Here is a 22,570-nt window from a genome sequence, read left to right on the forward strand (position 1 = left end):
ATACACAGTGCAAATTGCATCATTCGCGTCTGTTCCCAGCCAGTACAGTGTATTTGACTGAAGAGAAGCTCCTGTTTTATTCAGTTTCTAATACTGAGTTGAACTATATATGCCCCGTTTGTGTAGGAAGCACAGTTATTTTGTTCTGAGCTAGCTCACTGTACTGGCCCTATAGGAAACACAGTAGAGTGCAAGAATGCCCCTTTCTCAAAAGCAGACTGTTTTTCTTGCATTGCACACTATGGTTCAATTAAACTTCCGAAACGGAGTTGAATCATGTTCAGTTTTAAGTTCTAGCAGCAAGGGTTCACTCAGGCTAAGAAGAGCACTCTTGTGCTATTCTGGCCATACACAGTGCAAATTGCATTCGCGTCTGTTCCCAGCCAGTACAGTGTATTTGACTGAAGAGAAGCTCTTGTTTTACTCAGTTTCCAATACTGAGTTAAACTAGATATGCCCTGTTTGTGTAGAAAGCACAGTTCTTTTGTTCTGAGCTAGCTCACTGTACTGGCCCTATAGGAAACACTGTAGAGTGCAAGAATGCCCGTTTCTCAAAAGCAGAGTGTTTTTCTTGCATGGCACACTAGGGTTCAATTAAACTTCCTAAACGGAGTTGAATCACGTTCAGTTTCAAGTTCTAGCAGCAAGGGTTCACTCAGGCTAAGAACAGCACTCTTGTGCTATTCTGGCCATACACAGTGCAAATAGCATTCGCGTCTGTTCCCAGCCAGTACAGTGTATTGGACTGAAGAGAAGCTCCTGTTTTACTCAGTTTCCAATACTGAGTTAAACTAGATATGCCCTGTTTGTGTAGAAAGCACAGTTCTTTTGTTCTGATCTAGCTCACTGTACTGGCCCTATTGGAAACACAGTAGAGTGCAAGAATGCCCATTTCTCAAAAGCAGAGTGTTTTTCTTGCATGGCACACTAGGGTTCAATTAAACTTCCTAAATGGAGTTGAATCACGTTCAGTTTACTTCTAACAGCAAGAGTTCACTAAGGCTAAGAATAGCACACTTGTGCTATTCTGGCCATACACAGTGCAAATAGCATTCACGTCTGTTCTCAGCCAGTACAGTGTATTGGACTGAAGAGAAGCTCCTGTTTTACTCAGTTTCTAATACTGAGTTGAACTAGATATGCCCCGTTTGTGTAGGAAGCACAGTTCTTTTGTTCTGAGCTAGCTCACTGTACTGGCCCTATAGGAAACACAGTAGAGTGCAAGAATGCCCCTTTCTCAAAAGCAGAGTGTTTTTCTTGCATGGCACACTAGGGTTCAATTAAACTTCCTAAACGGAGTTGAATCATGTTCAGTTTTAAGTTCTAGCAGCAAGGGTTCACTCAGGCTAAGAACAGCACTCTTGTGCTATTCTGGCCATACACAGTGCTAATAGCATTCGCGTCTGTTCCCAATCAGTACAGTGTATTGGACTGTAGAGAAGCTCCTGTTTTACTCAGTTTCCAATAATGTGTTAAACTAGATATGCCCTGTTTTTGTAGAAAGCACATTTCTTTTGTTCTGAGCTAGCTCACTGTACTGGCCCTATAGAAAACACAGTAGAGTGCAAGAATGCCCGTTTCTCAAAAGCAGAGTGTTTTTCTTCCATGGCACACTAGGGTTCAATTAAACTTCCTAAACGGGGTTGAATCACGTTCAGTTTCAAGTTCTAGCAGCAAGGGTTCTTTCAGGCTAAGAACAGCACTCTTGTGCTATTCTGGCCATACACAGTGCAAATAGCATTCGCGTCTGTTCCCAGCCAGTACAGAGTATTGGACTGAAGATAAGCTCCTGTTTTACTCTGTTTCTAATACTGTGGTGAACTAGATATGCCCCGTTTGTGTAGGAAGCACAGTTATTTGGTTATGAGCTAGCTCACTGTACTGGCCCTATAGGAATCACAGTAGAGTGCAAAAATGCCCGTTTCTCAAAAGCAGAGTGTTTTTCTTGCATGGCACACGAGGGTTCAATTAAACTTCCTAAATGGAGTTGAATCACGTTCAGTTTCAAGTTCTAGCAGCAAGGGTTCACTCAGGCTAAGAAGAGCACTCTTGTGCTATTCTGGCCATACACAGTGCAAATTGCAACGCGTCTGTTCCCAGCCAGTACAGTGTATTGGACTGAAGAGAAGCTCTTTTTTTACTCAGTTTCCAATACTGAGTTAAACTAGGTATGCCCTGTTTGTGTAGAAAGCACAGTTCTTTTGTTCTGAGCTAGCTCACTGTACTGGCCCTATAGAAAACACAGTAGAGTGCAAGAATGCCAGTTCCTCAAAAGCAGAGTGTTTTTCTTGCATGGCATACTAGGGTTCAATTAAACTTCCTAATCGGGGTTGAATCACGTTCAGTTTCAAGTTCTAGCAGCAAGGGTTCTTTCAGGCTAAGAACAGCACTCTTGTGCTATTCTGGCCATACACAGTGCAAATAGCATTCGCGTCTGTTCCCAGCCAGTACAGTGTATTGGACTGACAGAAGCTCCTGTTTTACTCAGTTTCCAATACTGAGGTAAACTAGATATGCCCCGTTTGTGTAGGAAGCACAGTTATTTTGTTATGAGCTAGCTCACTGTACTGGCCCTATAGGAAACACAGTAGAGTGCAAAAATTCCGGTTTCTCAAAAGCAGAGTGTTTTTCATGCATGGCACACGAGGGTTGAATTAAACTTCCTAAACGGAGTTGAATCACGTTCAGTTTAAAGTTCTAGCAGCAAGGGTTCACTCAAACTATGAACAGCACTCTTTTGCTATTCTGGCCATACACAGTGCAAATAGCATTCGTGTCTGTTCCCAGCCAGTACAGTGTATTTGACTGAAGAGAAGCTCTTGTTTTACTCAGTTTCCAATTCTGATCTAGATATGCCCCGTTTGTGTAGGAAGCACAGTTCTTTTGTTCTGAGCTAGCTCACTGTACTGGCCCTATAGGAAACACAGTAGAGTGAAAGAATGCCCCTTTCTCAATAGCAGACTGTTTTTCTTGCATGGCACACTATGGTTCAATTAAACTTCCTAAACGGAGTTGAGTCATGTTCAGTTTTAAGTTCTAGCAGCAAGGGTTCACTCAGGCTAAGAACAGCACTCTTGTGCTATTCTGGCCATAGACAGTCCTAATAGCATTCGCGTCTGTTCCCAATCAGTACAGTGTATTGGACTGAAGAGAAGCTCATGTTTTACTCAGTTTCAAATACTGTGTTAAACTAGATATGCCCTGTTTGTGTAGAAAGCACAGTTCTTTTGTTCTGAGCTAGCTCACTCTACTGGCCCTATAGAAAACACAGTAGAGTGCAAGAATGCCCGTTTCTCAAAAGCAGAGTGTTTTTCTTGCATGGCACACTAGGGTTCAATTAAACTTCCTAAACGGGGTTGAATCACGTTCAGTTTCAAGTTCTAGCAGCAAGGGTTCTTTCAGGCTAAGAACAGCACTCTTGTGCTATTCTGGCCTACACAGTGCAAATAGCATTCGTGTCTTTCCCAGGCAGTTCAGTGTATTGGACTGAAGAGAAGCTCTTGTTTTACTCAGTTTCCAATTCTGATCTAGATATGCCCCGTTTGTGTAGGAAGCACAGTTCTTTTGTTCTGAGCTAGCTCACTGTACTGGCCCTGTAGGAAACACAGTAGAGTGCAAGAATTACCGTTTCTCAAAAGCAGAGTGTTTTTCTTGCATGGCACACTAGGATTCAATTAAACATCCTAAACGGAGTTGAATCACGTTCAGTTTCAAGTTCTAGCAGCAAAGGTTCACTCAGGCTAAGAACAGCACTCTTGTGCTATTCTGGCCATACACAGTGCAAATAGCATTCGCGTCTTTTCCCAGCAAGTACAGTGTATTGGACTGAAGAGAAGCTCCTGTTTTACTCAGTTTCCAATACTGAGTTAAACTAGATATGCCCTGTTTGTGTAGAAAGCACAGTTCTTTTGTTCTGAGCTAGCTCACTGTACTGGCCCTATAGAAAACACAGTAGAGTGCAAGAATGCCCGTTTCTCAAAAGCAGAGTGTTTTTCTTGCATGGCACACTAGGGTTCAATTAAACTTCCTAAACGGAGTTGAATCACGTTCAGTTTCAAGTTCTAGCAGCACGGGTCCTTTCAGGCTAAGAACTGCACTCTTGTGCTCTTCTGGCCATACACAGTGCAAAAAGCATTCGCGTCTCTTCCCAGCCAGTACAGTGTATTGGACTGAAGAGTAGCTCCTGTTTTACTCAGTTTCCAATACTGAGTTGAACTGGATATGCCTCGTTTGTGTAGGAAGCACTGTTCTTTTGTTCTGAGCTAGCTCACTGTATTTGCCCTATAAGAAACACAGTAGAGTGCAAGAATATCCCTTTCTCAAAAGCAGAGTGTTTTTCTTGCATGGCATACTAGGGTTCAATTAAACTTCCTAAACGGAGTTTAATCACGTTCAGTTTCAAGTTCTACCAGCAAGGGTTGATTCAGTCTAAGAACACCACTATTGTTCTATTCTGGCCATACACAGTGTAAATAGCATTCGCGTCTGTTCCCAGCCAGTACAGTGTATTTGAATGAAGAGAAGCTCTTGTTTTACTCAGTTTCCAATACTGATCTAGATATGCCCCGTTTGTGTAGGAAGCACAGTTCTTTTGTTCTGAGCTAGCTCACTGTACTGGCCCTATAGGAAACACAGTAGAGTGCAAGAATTACCGTTTCTCAAAAGCAGAGTGTTTTTCTTGCATGGCACACTAGGGTTCAATTAAACATCCTAAACGGATTTGAATCACGTTCAATTTCAAGTTCTAGCAGCATAGGTTCACTCAGGCTAAGAACAGCACTCTTGTGCTGTTCTGGCCATACACAGTGCAAATAGCATTCGCGTCTTTTCCCAGCCAGTACAGTTTATTGGACTGAAGAGAAGCTCCTGTTTTACTCAGTTTCCAATACTGAGTTAAACTAGATATGCCCTGTTTGTGTAGAAAGCACAGTTCTTTTGTTCTGAGCTAGCTCACTGTACTTGCCCTATGAGAAACACAGTAGAGTGCAAGAATGCCCCTTTCTCAAAACAGACTGTTTTTCTTGCATGGCACACTAGGGTGCAATTAAACTTCCTAAACGGAGTTGAATCACGTTCAATTACAAGTTATACCAGCAAGGGTTCACTCAGGCTAAGAACAGAACTCTTGTGCTATTCTGGCCACACACAGTGCAAATAGCATTCGCGTCTGTTCCCAGGCAGTACAGTGTATTGGACTGAAGAGAAGCTCCTGTTTTACTCAGTTTCCAATACTGAGTTGAACTAGATATGCCTCATTTGTATAGGAAACACAGTTCTTTTGTTCTGAGCTAGCTCACTGTACTGGCCCTATAGGAAACACAGTAGAGTTCAAGAATGCCCCTTTCTCAAAAGCAGAGTGTTTTTCTTGCATGGCACACTAGGGTTCAATTAGACTTCCCAAACGGAGTTGAATCATGTTCAGTTTTAAGTTCTAGCAGCAAGGGTTCACTCAGGCTAAGAACAGCACTCTTGTGCTATTCTGGCCATACACAGTGCAAATAGCATTCGCGTCTGTTCCCAGCCAGTACAGTGTATTGGACTGAAGAGAAGATCCTGTTTTACTCAGTTTCCTATACTGAGTTAAACTAGATATGCCCTGTTTGTGTAGAAAGCACAGTTCTTTTGTTCTGAGCTAGCTCACTGTACTGGCCCTATAGGAAACACAGTCGAGTGCAAGAATGCCCGTTTCTCAAAAGCAGAGTGTTTTTCTTGCATGGCACACTAGGATTCAATTAAACTTCCTAAACGGAGTTTAATCACGTTCAGTTTCAACTTCTAGCAGCAAGGGTTCTTTCAGGCTAAGAACAGCACTCTTGTTCTATTCTGGCCATACACAGTGCAATTAGCTTTCGCGTCTGGTCCCAGCCAGTACAGTGTATTGGACTGAAGAGAAGCTCCTGTTTTACTCAGTTTCTAATACTGAGGTGAACTAGATATGCCCCGTTTGTGTAGGAAGCACAGTTCTTTTGTTATGAGCTAGCTCACTGTACTGGCCCTATAGGAATCACAGTAGAGTGCAAAAATGCCCGTTTCTCAAAACAGAGTGTTTTTCTTGCAAGTCAAACGAGGGTTGAATTAAACCTCCTAAACGGAGTTGAATCACGTTCAGTTTCAACTTCTAGCAGCAAAGGTTCACTCAGGCTAAGAACAGCACTCTTGTGCTATTCTGGCCATACACAGTGGAAATAGCATTCGCGTCTGTTCCCAGCCAGTACAGTGTATTGGACTGAAGAGAAGCTCCTGTTTTACTCAGTTTCCAATACTGAGTTAAACTAGATATGCCCTGTTTGTGTAGAAAGCACAGTTCTTTTGTTCTGAGCTAGCTCACTGTACTGGCCCTATAGGAAACACAGTAGAGTGCAAGAATGCCCGTTTCTCAATAGCAGAGTGTTTTTCTTGCATGGCACACTAGGGTTCAATTAAACTTCCTAAACGGAATTGAATCACGTTCAATTACAAGTTCTACCAGCAAGGGTTCACTCAGGCTAGAACAGAACTCTTGTGCTATTCTGGCCACACACAGTGCAAATAGCATTCGCGTCTGTTCACAGCCAGTACAGTGTATTGGACTGAAGAGAACCTCCTGTTTTACTCAGTTTCTAATACTGAGTTGAACTAGATATGCCCCGTTTGTGTAGGATGCACAGTTCTTTTGTTCTGAGCTAGCTCACTGTACTGGCCCTATAGGAGACACAGTAGAGTGCAAGAATGCCCATTTCTCAAAAGCAGAGTGTTTTTCTTGCATGGCACACTAGGGTTCAATTAAACTTCCTAAACAGAGTTGAATCACGTTCAGTTTCAAGTTCTACCAGCAAGGGTTCACTCAGGCTAAGAACAGAACTCTTGTGCTATTCTGGCCATACACAGTGCAAATAGCATTCGCGTCTGTTCCCTGCCAGTACAGTGTATTGGACTGAAGAGAAGCTCCTGTTTTACTCAGTTTCTAATACTGAGTTGAACTAGATATGCCCCGTTTGTGTAGGAAGCACAGTTCTTTTGTTCTGAGCTAGCTCACTGTACTGGCCCTATAGGAAACACAGTAGAGTGCAAGAATGCCCCTTTCTCATAAGCAGAGTGTTTTTCTTGCATGGCACCCTGGGGTTCAATTAAACTTCCTAAACGGAGTTGAATCACGTTCAGTTTCAAGTTCTAGCAGCAAGGGTTCACTCAGGCTAAGAACAGCACTCTTGTGCTATTCTGGCCATACAGAGTGCAATAACATTCGCGTCTGTTCCCAGCCAGTACAGTGTATTGGACTGAAGAGAAGCTCCTGTTTTACTCAGTTTCTAATACTGAGATGAACTAGATATGCCCCGTTTGTGTAGGAAGCACAGTTCTTTTGTTCTGAGCTAGCTCACTGTACTGGCCCTTTAGGAAACACAGTAGAGTGCAAGAATGCCTGTTTCTCAAAAGCAGAGTGTTTTTCTTGCATGGCACACTAGGGTTCAATTAAACTTCCTAAACGGAATTGAATCACGTTCAGTTTCAAGTTCTAGCAGTAAGGGTTATTTCAGGCTAAAAACAGCACTCTTGTGCTATTCTGGCCATAAACAGTGCAAATAGCACTCGCGTCTGTTCCCAGCCAGTACAGTGTATTGGACTGAAGAGAAGCTCCTGTTTTACTCAGTTTCCAATGCTGAGGTGAACTAGATATGCCCCGTTTGTGTAGGAAGCACAGTTCTTTTGTTCTGAGCTAGCTCACTGTACTGACCCTATAGGAAACACAGTAGAGTGCAAAAATGCCCATTTCTCAAAAGCGGAGTGTTTTTCTTGCATGGCACACCATTGTTGAATTAAACTTCCTAAACGGAGTTGAATCACGTTCAGTTTCAAGTTCTAGCAGCAAGGGTTCACTCAGGCTAAGAACAGCACTCTTGTGCTATTCTGGCCATACAGAGTGCAATAACATTCGCGTCTGTTCCCAGCCAGTACAGTGTATTGGACTGAAGAGAAGCTCCTGTTTTACTCAGTTTCCAATACTGAGTTAAACTAGATATGTCCTGTTTGTGTAGAAAGCACAGTTCTTTTGTTCTGAGCTAGCTCACTGTACTGGCCCTATAGGAAACATAGTAGAGTGCAAGAATGCCCGTTTCTCAAAACAGAGTGTTTTTCTGCATGGCACACTAGGGTTCAATTAAACTTCCTAAACGGAGTTGAATCATCTTCAGTTTCAAGTTCTACCAGCAAGGGTTCACTCAGGCTAAGAACAGAACTCTTGTGCTATTCTGGCCAGAAACAGTGCAAATAGCATTCGCGTCTGTTCCCAGCCAGTACAGTGTATTGGACTGAAGAGAAGAACATGTTTTACTCAGTTTCCAATACTGAGTTAAACTAGATATGCCCCATTTGTGTAGAAAGCACAGTTCTTTTGTTCTGAGCTAGCTCACTGTACTGGCCCTATAGGAAACACAGTAGAGTGCAAGAATGCCCGTTTCTCAAAAGCAGATTGTTTTTCTTGCATGGCACACTAGGGTTCACTTAAACTTCCTAAATGGAGTTGAATCACGTTAAGTTTCAAGTTCTAGCAGCAAGGGTTCTTTCGGGCTAAGAACAGCACTCTTGTGCTATTCTAGCCAGAAACAGTGCAAATAGCATTCGCGTCTATTCCCAGCCAGTACAGTGTATTGGACTGAAGAGATGCTCCTGTTTTACTCAGTTTCCAATACTGAGGTGAACTAGATATGCCCCGTTTGTGGAGGAAGCACAGTTCTTCTGTTCTGAACTAGCACACTGTACTGGGCCTATAGGAAACACACTAGAGTGCAAGAATGCCAATTTCTAAAAAGCAGAGTGTTTTTCTTGCATGGCACACTAGGGTTCAATTAAACTTCCTAAACGGAGTTGAATCACGTTCAGTTTCAAGTTCTAAAAGCAAGGGTTCACTCAGGCTAAGAACAGCACTCTTTTGCTATTCTGGCCATACACAGTGCAAATAGCATTCGCGTCTGTTCCCAGCCAGTACAGTGTATTGGACTGAAGAGAAGCTCCTGTTTTACTCAGTTTCCAATACTGAGTTAAACTAGATATGCCCCGTTTGTGTAGAAAGCACAGTTCTTTTGTTCTGAGCTAGCTCACTGTACTGGCCCTATAGGAAACACAGTAGAGTGCAAGAATGCCCGTTTCTCAAAAGCAGATTGTTTTTCTTGCATGGCACACTAGGGTTCAATTAAACTTCCTAAATGGAGTTGAATCACGTTAAGTTTCAAGTTCTAGCAGCAAGGGTTCTTTCAGGCTAAGAACAGCACTCTTGTGCTATTCTAGCCAGAAACAGTGCAAATAGCATTCACGTCTATTCCCAGCCAGTACAGTGTATTGGACTGAAGAGATGCTCCTGTTTTACTCAGTTTCCAATACTGAGGTGAACTAGATATGCCCCGTTTGTGGAGGAAGCACAGTTCTTCTGTTCTGAACTAGCACACTGTACTGGGCCTATAGGAAACACACTAGAGTGCAAGAATGCCAATTTCTAAAAAGCAGAGTGTTTTTCTTGCATGGCACACTAGGGTTCAATTAAACTTCCTAAACGGAGTTGAATCACGTTCAGTTTCAAGTTCTAACAGCAAGGGTTCACTCAGGCTAAGAACAGCACTCTTGTGCTATTCTGGCCATACACAGTGCAAATAGCATTCGCGTCTGTTCCCAGCCAGTACAGTGTATTGGACTGAAGAGAAGCTCCTGTTTTACTCAGTTTCCAATACTGAGTTAAACTAGATATGCCCCGTTTGTGTAGAAAGCACAGTTCTTTTGTTCTGAGCTAGCTCACTGTACTGGCCCTATAGGAAACACAGTAGAGTGCAAGAATGCCCGTTTCTCAAAAGCAGATTTTTTTTCTTGCATGGCACACTAGGGTTCAATTAAACTTCCTAAATGGAGTTGAATCACGTTCAGTTTCAAGTTCTAGCAGCAAGAGTTCACTCAGGCTAAGAACAGCACTCTTGTGCTATTCTGGCCAGAAACAGTGCATATAGCATTCGCGTCTGTTCCCAGCCAGTACAGTGTATTGGACTCAAGAGAAGCTCCTCTTTTACTCAGTTTCCAATACTGACGTGAACTAGATATGCCCCGTTTGTGTAGGAAGCACAGTTATTTTGTTATGAACTAGCTAACTGTACTGGCCCTATAGGAAACACAGTAGAGTGCAAAAATGCCCGTTTCTCAAAAGCAGAGTGTTTTCTTGCATAGCACACGAGGGTTGAATTAAACTTCCTAAACGGAGTTGAATCACGTTCAGTTTCAAGTTCTAGCAGCATGGTTTCATTCAGGCTAAGACCACCACTCTTGTGATATTCTGGCCATACACAGTGCAAATAGCATTTGCGTCTGTTCCCAGCCAGTACAGTGTATTGGACTGAAGAGAAGCTCCTGTTTTACTCAGTTTTCAATACTGAGTTAAATTACATATGCCTGTTTGTGTAGAAAGCACAGTTCTTTTGTTCTGAGCTAGCTCACTGTACTTGCCCTATGAGAAACACAGTAGAGTGCAAGAATGCCCCTTTCTCAAAACAGAATGTTTTTCTTGCATGGCACACTAGGGTGCAATTAAACTTCCTAAACGGAGTTGAATCACGTTCAGTTTCAAGTTCTAGCAGCAACGGTTCTTTCAGGCTAAGAACAGAACTCTTGTGCTATTCTGGCCATCCACAGTGCAAATAGCATTCGCGTCTGTTCCCAGCCAGTACAGTGTATTGGACTGAAGAGAAGCTCCTGTTTTACTCAGTTTCCAATACTGAGTTAAACTAGATATGCCCTGTTTGTGTAGAAAGCACAGTTCTTTTGTTCTGAGCTAGCTCACTGTACTGGCCCTATAGGAAACACAGTAGAGTGCAAAAATGCCCGTTTCTCAAAAGCAGAGTGTTTTCTTGCATAGCACACGAGGGTTTAATTAAAGTTCCTAAACGGAGTTGAATCACGTTCAGTTTCAAGTTCTAGCAGCATGGTTTCATTCAGGCTAAGACCACCACTCTTGTGATACTCTGGCCATACACAGTGCAAATAGCATTCGCGTCTGTTCCCAGCCAGTACAGTGTATTGGACCGAAGAGAAGCTCCTGTTTTACTCAGTTTCCTATACTGAGGTGAACTACATATGCCCTGTTTGTGTAGAGGGCACAGTTCTTTTGTTCTGAGCTAGCTCACTGTACTGGCCCTATAAGAAACACAGTAGAGTGCAAGAATGCCCGTTTCTCAAAAGCAGAGTGTTTTTCTTGCATGGCACACTACGGTTCAATTAAACTTCCTAAACGGAGTTGAATCACGTTCAGTTTCAAGTTCTAGCAGCAAGGGTTCATTCAGGCTAAGAACAGCACTCTTGTGCTATTCTGGCCATACACAGTGCAGAGAGCATTCGCATCTGTTCCCAGCCAGTACAGTGTATTGGACTGAAGAGAAGCTCCTGTTTTACTCAGTTTCTAATACTGAGATGAACTAGATATGCCCCGTTTGTGTAGGAAGCACAGTTCTTTTGTTCTGAGCTAGCTCACTGTACTGGCCCTTTAGGAAACACAGTAGAGTGCAAGAATGCCTGTTTCTCAAAAGCAGAGTGTTTTTCTTGCATGGCACACTAGGGTTCAATTAAACTTCCTAAACGGAATTGAATCACGTTCAGTTTCAAGTTCTAGCAGTAAGGGTTATTTCAGGCTAAAAACAGCACTCTTGTGCTATTCTGGCCATAAACAGTGCAAATAGCACTCGCGTCTGTTCCCAGCCAGTACAGTGTATTGGACTGAAGAGAAGCTCCTGTTTTACTCAGTTTCCAATGCTGAGGTGAACTAGATATGCCCCGTTTGTGTAGGAAGCACAGTTCTTTTGTTCTGAGCTAGCTCACTGTACTGACCCTATAGGAAACACAGTAGAGTGCAAAAATGCCCGTTTCTCAAAAGCGGAGTGTTTTTCTTGCATGGCACACCATTGTTGAATTAAACTTCCTAAACGGAGTTGAATCACGTTCAGTTTCAAGTTCTAGCAGCAAGGGTTCACTCAGGCTAAGAACAGCAGTCTTGTGCTATTCTGGCCATACAGAGTGCAAATAGCATTCGCGTCTGTTCCCAGCCAGTACAGTGTATTGGACTGAAGAGAAGCTCCTGTTTTACTCAGTTTCCAATACTGAGTTAAACTAGATATGTCCTGTTTGTGTAGAAAGCACAGTTCTTTTGTTCTGAGCTAGCTCACTGTACTGGCCCTATAGGAAACATAGTAGAGTGCAAGAATGCCCGTTTCTCAAAACAGAGTGTTTTTCTGCATGGCACACTAGGGTTCAATTAAACTTCCTAAACGGAGTTGAATCACGTTCAGTTTCAAGTTCTACCAGCAAGGGTTCACTCAGGCTAAGAACAGAAATCTTGTGCTATTCTGGCCATACACAGTGCAAATACCTTTCGCGTCTGTTCCCAGCCAGTACAGTGTATTGGACTGAAGAGAAGCTCCTGTTTTACTCAGTTTCCAATACTGAGTTAAACCAGATATGCCCTGTTTGTGTAGAAAGCACAGTTCTTTTGTTCTGAACTAGCTCACTGTACTGGCCCTATAGGAAACACAGTAGAGTGCAAGAATGCCCGTTTCTCAAAAGCAGATTGTTTTTCTTGCATGGCACACTAGGGTTCAATTAAACTTCCTAAATGGAGTTGAATAACGTACAGTTTCAAGTTCTAGCAGCAAGAGTTCACTCAGGCTAAGAACAGCACTCTTGTGCTATTCTGTCCAGAAACAGTTCAAATTGCATTCACGTCTGTTCCCTGCCAATACAGTGTATTGGACTGAAGAGAAGCTCCTGTTTTACTCAGTTTCTAATACTGAGTTGAACTAGATATGCCCCGTTTGTGTAGGAAGCACAGTTCTTTTGTTCTGAGCTAGCTCACTGTACTGGCCCTACAGGAAACACAGTAGAGTGCAAGAATGCCCCTTTCTAAAAAGCAGACTGCTTTTCTTGCATGGCACACTAGGGTTCAGTTAAACTTCCTAAAAGGAGTTGAATCATGTTCAGTTTTAAGTTCTAGCAGCAAGGGTTCACTCAGGCTAAGAACAGCACTCTTGTGCTATTCTGGCCATTCACAGTGCAAATAGCATTCGCGTCTGTTCACAGCCAGTACAGTGTATTGGACTGAAGAGAAGCTCCTGTTTTACTCAGTTTCCAATACTGAGTTAAACTAGATATGCCCTGTTTGTGTAGAAAGCACAGTTCCTTTGTTCTGAGCTAGCTCACTGTACTGGCCCTATAGGAAACACAGTAGAGTGCAAGAATGCCCGTTTCTCAAAAGCAGATTGTTTTTCTTGCATGGCACACTAGGGTTCAATTAAACTTCCTAAATGGAGTTGAATCACGTTAAGTTTCAAGTTCTAGCAGCAAGGGTTCTTTCAGGCTAAGAACAGCACTCTTGTGCTATTCTAGCCAGAAACAGTGCAAATAGCATTCGCGTCTATTCCCAGCCAGTACAGTGTATTGGACTGAAGAGATGCTCCTGTTTTACTCAGTTTCCAATACTGAGGTGAACTAGATATGCCCCGTTTGTGGAGGAAGCACAGTTCTTCTGTTCTGAACTAGCACACTGTACTGGGCCTATAGGAAACACACTAGAGTGCAAGAATGCCAATTTCTAAAAAGCAGAGTGTTTTTCTTGCATGGCACACTAGGGTTCAATTAAACTTCCTAAACGGAGTTGAATCACGTTCAGTTTCAAGTTCTAACAGCAAGGGTTCACTCAGGCTAAGAACAGCACTCTTGTGCTATTCTGGCCATACACAGTGCAAATAGCATTCGCGTCTGTTCCCAGCCAGTACAGTGTATTGGACTGAAGAGAAGCTCCTGTTTTACTCAGTTTCCAATACTGAGTTAAACTAGATATGCCCCGTTTGTGTAGAAAGCACAGTTCTTTTGTTCTGAGCTAGCTCACTGTACTGGCCCTATAGGAAACACAGTAGAGTGCAAGAATGCCCGTTTCTCAAAAGCAGATTTTTTTTCTTGCATGGCACACTAGGGTTCAATTAAACTTCCTAAATGGAGTTGAATCACGTTCAGTTTCAAGTTCTAGCAGCAAGAGTTCACTCAGGCTAAGAACAGCACTCTTGTGCTATTCTGGCCAGAAACAGTGCATATAGCATTCGCGTCTGTTCCCAGCCAGTACAGTGTATTGGACTCAAGAGAAGCTCCTCTTTTACTCAGTTTCCAATACTGACGTGAACTAGATATGCCCCGTTTGTGTAGGAAGCACAGTTATTTTGTTATGAACTAGCTAACTGTACTGGCCCTATAGGAAACACAGTAGAGTGCAAAAATGCCCGTTTCTCAAGAGCAGAGTGTTTTCTTGCATAGCACACGAGGGTTGAATTAAACTTCCTAAACAGAGTTGAATCACGTTCAGTTTCAAGTTCTAGCAGCATGGTTTCATTCAGGCTAAGACCACCACTCTTGTGATATTCTGGCCATACACAGTGCAAATAGCATTTGCGTCTGTTCCCAGCCAGTACAGTGTATTGGACTGAAGAGAAGCTCCTGTTTTACTCAGTTTTCAATACTGAGTTAAATTACATATGCCTGTTTGTGTAGAAAGCACAGTTCTTTTGTTCTGAGCTAGCTCACTGTACTTGCCCTATGAGAAACACAGTAGAGTGCAAGAATGCCCCTTTCTCAAAACAGAATGTTTTTCTTGCATGGCACACTAGGGTGCAATTAAACTTCCTAAACGGAGTTGAATCACGTTCAGTTTCAAGTTCTAGCAGCAACGGTTCTTTCAGGCTAAGAACAGAACTCTTGTGCTATTCTGGCCATCCACAGTGCAAATAGCATTCGCGTCTGTTCCCAGCCAGTACAGTGTATTGGACTGAAGAGAAGCTCCTGTTTTACTCAGTTTCCAATACTGAGTTAAACTAGATATGCCCTGTTTGTGTAGAAAGCACAGTTCTTTTGTTCTGAGCTAGCTCACTCTTACTGGCCCTATAGGAAACACAGTAGAGTGCAAAAATGCCCGTTTCTCAAAAGCAGAGTGTTTTCTTGCATAGCACACGAGGGTTTAATTAAAGTTCCTAAACGGAGTTGAATCACGTTCAGTTTCAAGTTCTAGCAGCATGGTTTCATTCAGGCTAAGACCACCACTCTTGTGATACTCTGGCCATACACAGTGCAAATAGCATTCGCGTCTGTTCCCAGCCAGTACAGTGTATTGGACCGAAGAGAAGCTCCTGTTTTACTCAGTTTCCTATACTGAGGTGAACTACATATGCCCTGTTTGTGTAGAGGGCACAGTTCTTTTGTTCTGAGCTAGCTCACTGTACTGGCCCTATAAGAAACACAGTAGAGTGCAAGAATGCCCGTTTCTCAAAAGCAGAGTGTTTTTCTTACATGGCACACTACGGTTCAATTAAACTTCCTAAACGGAGTTGAATCACGTTCAGTTTCAAGTTCTAGCAGCAAGGGTTCATTCAGGCTAAGAACAGCACTCTTGTGCTATTCTGGCCATACACAGTGCAGAGAGCATTCGCATCTGTTCCCAGCCAGTACAGTGTATTGGACTGAAGAGAAGCTCCTGTTTTACTCAGTTTCTAATACTGAGATGAACTAGATATGCCCCGTTTGTGTAGGAAGCACAGTTCTTTTGTTCTGAGCTAGCTCACTGTACTGGCCCTTTAGGAAACACAGTAGAGTGCAAGAATGCCTGTTTCTCAAAAGCAGAGTGTTTTTCTTGCATGGCACACTAGGGTTCAATTAAACTTCCTAAACGGAATTGAATCACGTTCAGTTTCAAGTTCTAGCAGTAAGGGTTATTTCAGGCTAAAAACAGCACTCTTGTGCTATTCTGGCCATAAACAGTGCAAATAGCGCGTCTGTTCCCAGCCAGTACAGTGTATTGGACTGAAGAGAAGCTCCTGTTTTACTCAGTTTCCAATGCTGAGGTGAACTAGATATGCCCCGTTTGTGTAGGAAGCACAGTTCTTTTGTTCTGAGCTAGCTCACTGTACTGACCCTATAGGAAACACAGTAGAGTGCAAAAATGCCCGTTTCTCAAAAGCAGAGTGTTTTCTTGCATAGCACACGAGGGTTTAATTAAAGTTCCTAAACGGAGTTGAATCACGTTCAGTTTCAAGTTCTAGCAGCATGGTTTCATTCAGGCTAAGACCACCACTCTTGTGATACTCTGGCCATACACAGTGTAAATAGCATTCGCGTCTGTTCCCAGCCAGTACAGTGTATTGGACCGAAGAGAAGCTCCTGTTTTACTCAGTTTCCTATACTGAGGTGAACTACATATGCCCTGTTTGTGTAGAGGGCACAGTTCTTTTGTTCTGAGCTAGCTCACTGTACTGGCCCTATAAGAAACACAGTAGAGTGCAAGAATGCCCGTTTCTCAAAAGCAGAGTGTTTTTCTTGCATGGCACACTACGGTTCAATTAAACTTCCTAAACGGAGTTGAATCACGTTCAGTTTCAAGTTCTAGCAGCAAGGGTTCATTCAGGCTAAGAACAGCACTCTTGTGCTATTCTGGCCATACACAGTGCAGAGAGCATTCGCATCTGTTCCCAGCCAGTACAGTGTATTGGACTGAAGAGAAGCTCCTGTTTTACTCAGTTTCTAATACTGAGATGAACTAGATATGCCCCGTTTGTGTAGGAAGCACAGTTCTTTTGTTCTGAGCTAGCTCACTGTACTGGACCTTTAGGAAACACAGTAGAGTGCAAGAATGCCTGTTTCTCAAAAGCAGAGTGTTTTTCTTGCATGGCACACTAGGGTTCAATTAAACTTCCTAAACGGAATTGAATCACGTTCAGTTTCAAGTTCTAGCAGTAAGGGTTATTTCAGGCTAAAAACAGCACTCTTGTGCTATTCTGGCCATAAACAGTGCAAATAGCACTCGCGTCTGTTCCCAGCCAGTACAGTGTATTGGACTGAAGAGAAGCTCCTGTTTTACTCAGTTTCCAATGCTGAGGTGAACTAGATATGCCCCGTTTGTGTAGGAAGCACAGTTCTTTTGTTCTGAGCTAGCTCACTGTACTGACCCTATAGGAAACACAGTAGAGTGCAAAAATGCCCGTTTCTCAAAAGCGGAGTGTTTTTCTTGCATGGCACACCATTGTTGAATTAAACTTCCTAAACGGAGTTGAATCACGTTCAGTTTCAAGTTCTAGCAGCAAGGGTTCACTCAGGCTAAGAACAGCAGTCTTGTGCTATTCTGGCCATACAGAGTGCAAATAGCATTCGCGTCTGTTCCCAGCCAGTACAGTGTATTGGACTGAAGAGAAGCTCCTGTTTTACTCAGTTTCCAATACTGAGTTAAACTAGATATGTCCTGTTTGTGTAGAAAGCACAGTTCTTTTGTTCTGAGCTAGCTCACTGTACTGGCCCTATAAGAAACACAGTAGAGTGCAAGAATGCCCGTTTCTCAAAAGCAGAGTGTTTTTCTTGCATGGCACACTACGGTTCAATTAAACTTCCTAAACGGAGTTGAATCACGTTCAGTTTCAAGTTCTAGCAGCAAGGGTTCATTCAGGCTAAGTACAGCACTCTTGTGCTATTCTGGCCATACACAGTGCAGAGAGCATTCGCATCTGTTCCCAGCCAGTACAGTGTATTGGACTGAAGAGAAGCTCCTGTTTTACTCAGTTTCTAATACTGAGATGAACTAGATATGCCCCGTTTGTGTAGGAAGCACAGTTCTTTTGTTCTGAGCTAGCTCACTGTACTGGCCCTTTAGGAAACACAGTAGAGTGCAAGAATGCCTGTTTCTCAAAAGCAGAGTGTTTTTCTTGCATGGCACACTAGGGTTCAATTAAACTTCCTAAACGGAATTGAATCACGTTCAGTTTCAAGTTCTAGCAGTAAGGGTTATTTCAGGCTAAAAACAGCACTCTTGTGCTATTCTGGCCATAAACAGTGCAAATAGCACTCGCGTCTGTTCCCAGCCAGTACAGTGTATTGGACTGAAGAGAAGCTCCTGTTTTACTCAGTTTCCAATGCTGAGGTGAACTAGATATGCCCCGTTTGTGTAGGAAGCACAGTTCTTTTGTTCTGAGCTAGCTCACTGTACTGACCCTATAGGAAACACAGTAGAGTGCAAAAATGCCCGTTTCTCATAAGCGGAGTGTTTTTCTTGCATGGCACACCATTGTTGAATTAAACTTCCTAAACGGAGTTGAATCACGTTCAGTTTCAAGTTCTACCAGCAAGGGTTCACTCAGGCTAAGAACAGAAATCTTGTGCTATTCTGGCCATACACAGTGCAAATACCTTTCGCGTCTGTTCCCAGCCAGTACAGTGTATTGGACTGAAGAGAAGCTCCTGTTTTACTCAGTTTCCAATACTGAGTTAAACCAGATATGCCCTGTTTGTGTAGAAAGCACAGTTCTTTTGTTCTGAACTAGCTCACTGTACTGGCCCTATAGGAAACACAGTAGAGTGCAAGAATGCCCGTTTCTCAAAAGCAGATTGTTTTTCTTGCATGGCACACTAGGGTTCAATTAAACTTCCTAAATGGAGTTGAATAACGTACAGTTTCAAGTTCTAGCAGCAAGAGTTCACTCAGGCTAAGAACAGCACTCTTGTGCTATTCTGTCCAGAAACAGTTCAAATTGCATTCACGTCTGTTCCCTGCCAATACAGTGTATTGGACTGAAGAGAAGCTCCTGTTTTACTCAGTTTCTAATACTGAGTTGAACTAGATATGCCCCGTTTGTGTAGGAAGCACAGTTCTTTTGTTCTGAGCTAGCTCACTGTACTGGCCCTATAGGAAACACAGTAGAGTGCAAGAATGCCCCTTTCTAAAAAGCAGACTGCTTTTCTTGCATGGCACACTAGGGTTCAGTTAAACTTCCTAAAAGGAGTTGAATCATGTTCAGTTTTAAGTTCTAGCAGCAAGGGTTCACTCAGGCTAAGAACAGCACTCTTGTGCTATTCTGGCCATTCACAGTGCAAATAGCATTCGCGTCTGTTCACAGCCAGTACAGTGTATTGGACTGAAGGGAAGCTCCTGTTTTACTCAGTTTCCAATACTGAGTTAAACTAGATATGCCCTGTTTGTGTAGAAAGCACAGTTCCTTTGTTCTGAGCTAGCTCACTGTACTGGCCCTATAGGAAACACAGTAGAGTGCAAAAATGACCGTTTCTCAAAGGCAGAGTGTTTTTCTTGCATAGCACACGAGGATTGAATTAAACTTCCTAAACGGAGTTGAATCACGTTCAGTTTCAAGTTCTAGCAGCAGGGTTTCATTCAGGCTAAGACCAGCACTCTTATGATATTTTGGCCATACACAGTGCAAATAGCATTCGCGTCTGTTCCCAGCCAGTACAGTGTATTGGACTGAAGAGAAGCTCCTGTTTTACTCAGTTTCCAATACTGAGTTAAACTAGATATGCCCTGTTTGTGTAGAAAGCACAGTTCTTTTGTTCTGAGCTAGCTCACTGTACTGGCCCTATAGGAAACACAGTAGAGTGCAAGAATGCCCGTTTCTCAAAAGCAGAGTGTTTTTCTTGCATGGCACACTAGGGTTCAATTAAACTTCCTAAACAGAGTTGAATCACGTTCAGTTTCAAGTTCTACCAGCAAGGGTTCACTCAGGCTAAGAACAGAACTCTTGTGCTATTCTGGCCATACACAGTGCAAATAGCATTCGCGTCTGTTCCCAGCCAGTACAGTGTATTGGACTGAAGAGAAGAACCTGTTTTACTCAGTTTCCAATACTGAGTTAAACTAGATATGCCCCGTTTGTGTAGAAAGCACAGTTCTTTTGTTCTGAGCTAGCTCACTGTACTGGCCCTATAGGAAACACAGTAGAGTGCAAAAATGCCCGTTTCTCAAAAGCAGATTGTTTTTCTTGCATGGCACACTAGGGTTCAATTAAACTTCCTAAATGGAGTTGAATAAAGTACAGTTTCAAGTTCTAGCAGCAAGAGCTCACTCAGGCTAAGAACAGCACTCTTGTGCTATTCTGGCCAGAAACAGTGCAAATTGCATTCGCGTCTGTTCTCTGCCAATACAGTGTATTGGACTGATGAGAAGCTCCTGTTTTACTCAGTTTCTAATACTCAGTTGAACTAGATATGCCCCGTTTGTGTAGGAAGCACAGTTCTTTTGTTCTGAGCTAGCTCACTGTACTGGCCCTATAGGAAACACAGTAGAGTGCAAGAATGCCCCTTTCTCAGCAGCAGAGTGTTTTTCTTGCATGGCACACTAGGGTTCAGTTAAACTTCCTAAACGGAGTTGAATCATGTTCAGTTTTAAGTTCTAGCAGCAAGGGTTCACTCAGGCTAAGAACAGCACTCTTGTGCTATTCTGGCCATTCACAGTGCAAATAGCATTCGCGTCTGTTCCCAGCCAGTACAGTGTATTGGACTGAAGAGAAGCTCCTGTTTTACTCAGTTGCCAATACTGAGTTAAACTAGATATGCCCTGTTTGTGTAGAAAGCACAGTTCTTTTGTTCTGAGCTAGCTCACTGTACTGGCCCTATAGGAAACACAGTAGAGTGCAAAAATGCCCGTTTCTCAAAGGCAGAGTGTTTTTCTTCCATAGCACACGAGGGTTGAATTAAACTTCGTAAACGGATTTGAATCATGTTCAGTTTCAAGTTCTAGCAGCAGGGTTTCATTCAGGCTAAGACCAGCACTCTTGTGATATTCTGGCCATACACAGTGCAAATAGCATTCGCGTCTGTTCCCAGCCAGTACAGTGTATTGGACTGAAGAGAAGCTCCTGTTTTACTCAGTTTCCAATACTGAGTTAAACTAGATATGCCCCGTTTGTGTAGAAAGCACAGTTCTTTTGTTCTGAGCTACCTCACTGTACTGGCCCTATAGGAAACACAGTAGAGTGCAAGAATGCCCCTTTCTCAAAAGCAGAGTGTTTTCCTTGCATGGCACACTAGGGTTCAATTAAACTTCCTAAATGGATTTGAATCACGTTAAGTTTCAAGTTCTAGCAGCAAGGGTTCTTTCAGGCTAAGAACAGCACTCTTGTGCTATTCTAGCCAGAAACAGTGCAAATAGCATTCGCGTCTATTTCCAGCCAGTACAGTGTATTGGACTGAAGAGATGCTCCTGTTTTACTCAGTTTCCAATACTGAGGTGAACTAGATATGCCCCGTTTGTGTAGGAAGCACAGTTCTTCTGTTCTGAACTAGCACACTGTACTGGGCCTATAGGAAACACAGTAGAGTGCAAGAATGCCCCTTTCTCAAAAGCAGAGTGTTTTTCTTGCATGGCACACTAGGGTTCAATTAAACTTCCTAAACGGAGTTGAATCATGTTCAGTTTCAAGTTCTAGCAGCAAGGGTTCACTCAGGCTAAGAACAGCACTCTTGTGCTATTCTGGCCATACACAGTGCAAATAGCATTCGCGTCTGTTCCCAGCCAGTACAGTGTATTGGACTGAAGAGAAGCTCCTGTTTTACTCAGTTTCCAATACTGAGTTAAACTAGATATGCCCCGTTTGTGTAGAAAGCACAGTTCTTTTGTTCTGAGCTAGCTCACTGTACTGGCCCTATAGGAAACACAGTAGAGTGCAAGAATGCCCGTTTCTCAAAAGCAGATTGTTTTTCTTGCATGGCACACTAGGGTTCAATTAAACTTCCTAAATGGAGTTGGATCACTTTCAGTTTCAAGTTCTAGCAGCAAGAGTTCACTCAGGCTAAGAACAGCACTCTTGTGCTATTCTGGCCAGAAACAGTGCATATAGCATTCGCGTCTGTTCCCAGCCAGTACAGTGTATTGGACTCAAGAGAAGCTCCTCTTTTACTCCGTTTCCAATACTGACGTGAACTAGATATGCCCCGTTTGTGTAGGAAGCACAGTTATTTTGTTATGAACTAGCTAACTGTACTGGCCCTATAGGAAACACAGTAGAGTGCAAAAATGCCCGTTTCTCAAAAGCAGAGTGTTTTCTTGCATAGCACACGAGGGTTGAATTAAACTTCCTAAACGGAGTTGAATCACGTTCAGTTTCAAGTTCTAGCAGCATGGTTTCATTCAGGCTAAGACCACCACTCTTGTGATATTCTGGCCATACACAGTGCAAATAGCATTCGCGTCTGTTCCCAGCCAGTACAGTGTATTGGACTGAAGAGAAGCTCCTGTTTTACTCAGTTTCCAATACTGAGTTAAATTACATATGCCTGTTTGTGTAGAAAGCACAGTTCTTTTGTTCTGAGCTAGCTCACTGTACTTGCCCTATGAGAAACACAGTAGAGTGCAAGAATGCCCCTTTCTCAAAACAGACTGTTTTTCTTGCATGGCACACTAGGGTGCAATTAAACTTCCTAAACGGAGTTGAGTCACGTTCAGTTTCAAGTTCTAGCAGCAACGGTTCTTTCAGGCTAAGAACAGAACTCTTGTGCTATTCTGGCCATCCACAGTGCAAATAGCATTCGCGTCTGTTCCCAGCCAGTACAGTGTATTGGACTGAAGAGAAGCTCCTGTTTTACTCAGTTTCCAATACTGAGTTAAACTAGATATGCCCTGTTTGTGTAGAAAGCACAGTTCTTTTGTTCTGAGCTAGCTCACTGTACTGGCCCTATAGGAAACACAGTAGAGTGCAAAAATGCCCGTTTCTCAAAAGCAGAGTGTTTTCTTGCATAGCACACGAGGGTTGAATTAAAC

The sequence above is a fragment of the Peromyscus maniculatus genome, chromosome 19 (genome assembly GCF_049852395.1).
Source record: "Peromyscus maniculatus bairdii isolate BWxNUB_F1_BW_parent chromosome 19, HU_Pman_BW_mat_3.1, whole genome shotgun sequence".
Lineage (NCBI taxonomy): Eukaryota > Metazoa > Chordata > Mammalia > Rodentia > Cricetidae > Peromyscus > Peromyscus maniculatus.